Genomic DNA, 7,153 nt, shown 5'->3' with positions numbered 1-7,153 from the left:
GAGATAGCCATGATGCCTCACTTCTCATCAATACCTGGGTGCCTGTGCCTCTGGAGACACCCTGGAGTTTGATAAGGAGTATGTGAAGGGAAAAATAGTGCATGTTTTGACAAACTATCACAATTTTTTCAAGACGTAAAAATACATACATGAAATTATATATGAGTACACTATGGTTGTAAACATCACATCAATTTTTTGATGAACATAGGACTTCCCTAATGGTCCAGTGGTTAAGACTGCACTTTTAGTGAAGGAGGGTATGTGTTCAATCTCTAGTCAGCAACCTAAGATCCCACAAGCCAAGTTCAGTTAAGTTTAGTCACTCAGTCATGTCTGACTCTTTGAGACTCCATGAACTGCAATATGCCAGGCCTCCCTGTCCATCACCAACTCCTGGAGTCCACCCAAACCCACATCCATCAAGTTGGTGATGCCATCCAACCATCTCATCCTCTGTCATTCCCTTCTTGTCTTGCACTCAATATTTCCCAGCATCAGGGTCTTTTCCAATGAGTCAGCTCTTCACATCAGGTGGCCAAAGTATTGGAGTTTCAGCTTAAACATCAGTCCATCCAATGAACACCCAGGACTGATCTCCTTTAGGATGGACTGGTTGGATCTCCTTGCAGTCCAAGGGACTTTCAAGAGTCTTCTCCAACACCACAGTTCAAAAGCATCAATACTTTGGCACTCAGCTTTCTTTATATTCCAACTCTCATATCCATACATGACCACTGGAAAAACCATAGCCTTGACTAGACGGAACTTTGTTGGCAAAGTTAATGTGTCTGCTTTTTAATATGCTGTCAGGTGTGGCTAATAAAGTAAAATTATTTTAAAAAATTTTAATGAATATATTGTATAAAATGTGTACAGAAAAGCGACAATCATAAGCATACAGCTCGATATACTTTCACAAAGCAAACACATCCACGTGATCAGCATGTGGATTGAAAAATAGAAGCTACAGCACTCCAGACCCTCATTGGCCTTTCTCTGACACTGTCCCCAAAGGTCACCACCATCCAGACTGACTTCCAGCACCAGTGATTCAATTTATCCTGCTTCATATTTTTAAATAAGTAGAATCATCTAGTATATTCTCTTTACATCTAGCTTCTTTTCCTAACATTACGTTTGTGAGGTACATCTATATTGTTGCATGTGGCTATGGTTTGCTTATCTAACCAACACTGATTTTGAAGGTAAAACATAACTCCACAATAAAATTATTTGTTCTTAGGGAACATACTCCAATTGTTTGAGAATGTGATTTGGTTTCTTATTCACTTTGGTCACTTTGAGGACAAAGTTTAAGCAACACAGGAACAAGCCCTGAATTTAGAGTCAGGAGAAATGGATTCCACTCTTTCTGTGCTCCTCATGGCTGTGTGACCTTGGGCAAGTCTCTTACCATCTCTGGACTTCATTTCCTATATTAATAAAATAAGGAAGTAAGGACTTCACTGGTGGTTTGGTGGATAAGAATCTGCCTGCCAATGCAGGGGACATGCATTTGATCCCTGGTTTGGGAAGATTCCACATGCTGTGGAGCAACTAAAGCCCATGGACCACAACTACTGGAGCCCTCACACCCTAGAGGCTACACACTGCAACTGCTGGGCCCTTGTGATGCAACTACTGAAATCCATGTGCCTAGAGCCCGGGCTCCACGACAGGAGAAGCCACCGCAGTGAGAAGCCTGTGCACTACAACAGGGAGTAGCCCCCGTTCACTGCAACTAGAGAAAGCCTACGCACAGCAGTGAAGACCCAACACAACCAAAATTTACATAAATTAATTAAATCAAATAAGGAAGTAAAACTGAAAAGTCTCTTTGGTCTACTGCAGCCTGAGTTATCTTTGTTTCCACTCTATGCTGCTTGGGGTCAAGGAATGTTTATAGAGAAGTGAAATTTTTCCAAAATAATTTTTTTTATTATCCAAGAAAAACGTATTTGTTGTAACAGTTCAAACAATACTGAGCAGCATGAAGGAAGATTTAATCATAACTGTTCAATCTTATCTTCCTACATATACAAAAACAATGTTGGTTTGGTGTTATGCTTCTACCTATTTTCTGTTGATTGAACTATGAACTACGTGAACTATGTTCTCTTACTGAGTTTTATTATTGTTGTTTTTGAAACAGAGTCATACTAGTACATTTTTATTCTGTAATTGTCTTTTTATGGCAATTCTTCAAAGATTGGAACGTATGTTTCTATTTATTTAGTGTCTGCACAATGAGTCAGAGTATGTGTGCTCTGTAATTAATCAATCATCCTCTACTGGTTATTTATGTGATTTCCAATTTGTTTTGCTATCAAAACACACTGTAATAAACATTCCTGTATATATATATTATTGAACCCTAGTGGTCGTATTACATATGATAGAAGCTGTCATATTACTTTTTCAAAAGTTGCTTAATTTGCATCTCAGTACTTGAGTTTTGAACAGATATGAAGTAAAGAAAGAAATGAGATCTTAATTTTCATAATGATTCCAAATATTCATAGAAAATAGAAAGCTGAAAAATAAAATACTGAGTTTATCTTTAGAGGCTCCTGTTTGAAATCACCACAGTCTGAAATCAGAGGAGAGGAATCAGTGGGGAGAAAAAATATTTACCAAAGTAATACAAAACAGGAACATGATTTTTAGCCCTCCCAATGCAATATCAAGAATTAAAAGGAAAAAAAAAAGATTCCTTTCTAAAGTCTTAGAAATAAGTTATCCATGTTCTTCTATAGACAGGTAGCCTAGCTGACTGATGATGTAAATTGTTTCATTACTAACTAGAAAAAATGTATTTTAAATTGTGAAACTGTAAGGAGGCCTCTTCCTTGACCTGCTTTCTCAGACTAAGGAGGCAACCTTAGCAGCACCCTTCTCAGGCTTCCGCCTCCTACAGTCTAGGATAACAGACAGACTTGGGTGAGATGGACAAACATTGACAGTTAGGCTCTTCAGAGTGGTCTGTATTCCATAGAGGAAGACTTAGTTGTACTGTCAGTGCTTCACTTTGCGGTTGATGTAGAAGGGACAATTTTTCTTTATCCCGTAAGATCTGAAACACCAAAAACTCCACTACTCCTTCAAGAGACAACAAGATAGAAACTATTGTCAGGGGCCAAAAGGAAGAAGAAGGGGCATGGGTCTGGGGCAAGGGTGGGGGGTGCAAAATGTCTAGGAAACCTAGAGGAGTGGTGGGGTGGGGGTGGACACAAGAGGAGCAACCCCAGATACACAGCCTGACTCAAGCGGATAAGTGAAGGACCTTTTGCACCACCTCTGCCCCCTGTGTGCAGTCTTGAGTGTCTATGAATATTTTATTTCTGGTGATGAACTGCCCCTTTCTGTCCTTCCAAGTTTTAAGGGCATAGCTAAGAGGTTGCATCTCCGATGTGCAGGGCACGCTTCTATGATAACGTGCTCTTCTTTGCACAAGATGAGAGTGCTACTTATTCATCCTCATGGGTCATGCTGTTTTCTATTCACAGAGATAGTTTTACACTAATCTTGCCACTCCGTTTCCTTGGACTCCATGGTGACCGGCTGCTCCCATGTGCAGGCAGCTGGTGGAGGCTCTGGAACAGCCTACTGGCCAGCACTGGGAAAGAGCCTGTGACCTCCACCTCATGCACTGAAAGCTCAGTCATCAGCTGAGTGTGGGTTTGAGTCTCTCAAAGCCAGGTAGCCAGGGCTCCAGCACTTAGTAGTTGTAAAAAGTCATTCAGGTTACCTGTCTTCGCTCTTTGGCACCACCAGCCAAAAAACCAACCAAACAAACAAACAAACAAAAATTATGCTTTTCTTTCAGATGTAATTCTTAGGTGTGTCAACCTTGGCTAGGAGAAGAAATAGCTGGCCACACTCTGGACATTAGCAGTGGCCCACAGAAAAGCCTCTTTCACATCAGTGTGTGCAAATAGGTGTGCAGGTGTTTATGGGAAGCCTTTGTTACTGTTCAGTCACTAAGTTGTGTCTGACTCTTTGAGACCCCATGGACTACAGCACGCCCAGGCTCCTCAATACTCCACTATCTCCCAGAGTTTACTCAAAATCATATTCATTGAGTTGAATGAATGTGATGTATCCAACTATCTCATCCTCTGTCGCCCCCTTCTCCTCCTGCCCTCAATCTTTCCCAGCATCAGGATCTTTTCCAATGAATCGACCCTTCACATCAGGTGGCCAATAGATTGGAGCTTTAGCTTCAGCATCAGTCTTTCCAATGAATATTCAGGGTTGATTCCATTTAGGATTGACTGGTTTGATCTCCTTGCAGTCCAAGGGACTCTCAAGAGTCTTCACCAGGACCACAACTTAAAAGCAATGGGAAGACTTACTCCAAATTTAAAGTAATCAGAAACTGTCTCTCCCATATTTCACCTCAGAGAATCGTGAAAATTCCTGTGTTTGAAAAATCCTTTGTCTAGTTTGAGTCAGAGTTTAAACCTGTCTCTTCATTTCTGGTCTTGTAGTCTACATTGGATAACTGTTTTGCTTTTGAATGAAGTATTTGTCTATAATACTATGCCACTGTCAGAGGCCTGAAATATAACAATCCCCTTTCACTGGTTGGTGGATAGCCTGGCCATCATTTTCTTTAATCATGTTAAAGTTTTCTTCAATGTGATACATCGCATAAGACTTTCAGGGAATGCTAAGAAACTTTCTCTTCAGAGATAAATATAATGACATGAGTCATTTCCTTTGTTGCTCTTTGAATTCCCATATAAAGTTATCTACTGAGTATACCTTGCCTAGTCTAGCAAGTATGCTTGCTTCACATGGGTTAATGCTGGTGATATTAGTCACTGTTAATTGCTCAAGAGCTGAGATCAGGTAGGCAATCACTGAGTTCATCTGTAAAAAAAAAAAAATGACTGTAGTCATGTTAGGAATAAATGGCTCTATGGCTAATGAATGACAAAAAATTACCTCATCAAAATTGAAATTATTTCACAGTAGCATATACTACTAGAGCTCTGGAAATCTAGAGCTCTGGGAATGCCAGGAAGCAGAAGTTTGGTGCTTTTGTCTTACTTTACTCTATGATTGGTCCTTGTTTTTCCATTTATGAGTTTCTTTTTTTAACAAAAATATTTCAATAGAGTCTTCCTACTCCAAATTTTCTGCTTTTTTGATTTTTAAATAGAACTTGTGGTTTGAATTAAACTCCGCTTTTTGGAAATTAACCTCACTTGAAAAAGGTCGATTTTTTTTTCTACAAATTTTTTCCTATGCTATCATTGACTTAGAATAGAAAAAAAGGAGCCACACAGGTATTTTGGAGGTAAGTGCCTATTTTAGGTTAACCTTCTCTCTTTGTGGGGAGTTTGGGCTAGGGTTGTACTCTCTGGAAGAAGCAAAACTCTAGAAGAAAGCTGCTAGAACTCAGGACATTGAATAATTATGCTTAACCTACATCCAGGGCATCTGACCTTTCAATTCTGTGCTTTGCCAACTGCAAGGCAAAACTGCTAAAATCTGTTGAGTTATCATGACAGACAGGGCCATATGGAAAGTGCTGGAAACATTTCTTCTTGAAGTATAATTGCCTTGATGGACAGAAACTCTGTTTTCTAATCAGCTGAGGAGTGTGTATGGCCCACAGTGTTTGAGGCAGTATTCAGGGTTTCTCATCCAAGGCTTCAAAGCAAAATTAAAATGGGGCTTTGGAAGTATCCTGCCTGCCTGGAGGAGACAAATGTATTTTATTTCATTTTATTTATAGGCTCATGTTCCTTAATCCCTGAATATATAATGTGAACGCAGGCTGATGATATAAACAAAACAAAACCAAAAAATGGTTACATGGCTTATTTGTGGTCATTCAGATGAAATAGCCTAGGTCTTCCTGCTCCTGTCTAATTGGGCATCTGGGTGTAGCAGACAGTATTTGAGCATGGAAGTCAGTAAGGCAGTGTAGCAACATGATGAAGGGGCAAGCTCTAGAACCAGACAGCCTGGGTTTGAATTCTGCCCTATAATTTCTTAACACCTCTGTGCTTCAGCTTTTCCATCTGTAAATTCACTACAATTATTGTACCTAACTTACCAGGCTGTAGTGAGAATTAAATAAATAAATACAGACACATCTAAAAGTGCCTCAGATGATGCCTCACACATAGTAAACACTATGGAACCCTTAGTTGTAACTACTGCGATTCAGCTTTTTATTATCATTAAGAATCTAGGATTTTGTGCCATTATACCTGGCTCTCCATAATCAAAAATTTGATCACAGATTTAGCAAGTCCCCTCTTTCTCTCTCACTTTTCTGTTCTTTATTCTCTCCCTCTCTGTTTCTGTTTCCTTTTCTCTTACTCTCTGCCTCTAGTGCTCTGGCTCTCTATCCACATTGTGATACTTGATATTTCCAGCCTTCCCTATGTCATGTTTTCAATGGCAGTGATGTGGGCAGGAGAGACTTGTCCTGGGAGAATGGCAGGGCTGCACTGTCCACATCCCAAGAATGAGAAGGTGGATGCCTCAGTTGCTAGGGGCTCCCACTCCATACCTCCCCCCACGTCCAGCCAGAGGAAGGAACATTTTTCAGTGCGGGGGTGGCCTTCATGCTGGAAGGGGATGGTTGATGGTGTTATTTTTGTTTCTCACAAATGTGAATGTTTAAAATAGTGCTTTATTCAATCGGCATAAGTGACACATAGACTATGTATAGTGGTGGAACTGGGCCTGGCAGGCGATGGGAGCCAGATCTCACCAAACCAAGAGTTGTGATTCTCCACTGATAGACCCAAGGGATCTGCTCTGAGGATGGCCAGCACAGAACCCCCATCTGGGGTTGCCTGGCAAATACACTTGCACAACTCCTGAATTGTTTGAAATGAAAGGATCTCAGAGCCAGTGACCTAGGATTCTGGCTTCGGTGCCATGGGGCATGCCAGCGGGTCACATTTCCTCTCTGAACCTCCCTCCAAGCCGCACTGTACTCGTGAAGGGTAAGTGTATTCGTTGTTCTTCCGTGCCTTCTGACTCGATGCCCTGCAGGTCTGGAATCCGGCCAGTGTAACTGAATCGTGAGGCTGCGGCTCAGGCTATATATAATTGGAGGTTTATTGTCTTGCCACGGTTTTGGAAGTTTAGGGAACTTTTTGAGATTGTAGGGATTTGAAGT

The sequence above is a fragment of the Odocoileus virginianus genome, chromosome 21 (genome assembly GCF_023699985.2).
Source record: "Odocoileus virginianus isolate 20LAN1187 ecotype Illinois chromosome 21, Ovbor_1.2, whole genome shotgun sequence".
Classification (NCBI taxonomy): domain Eukaryota; kingdom Metazoa; phylum Chordata; class Mammalia; order Artiodactyla; family Cervidae; genus Odocoileus; species Odocoileus virginianus.
The sequence above is the reverse complement of the archived record's forward strand: the minus strand, read 5'-3'. Positions refer to the sequence as shown.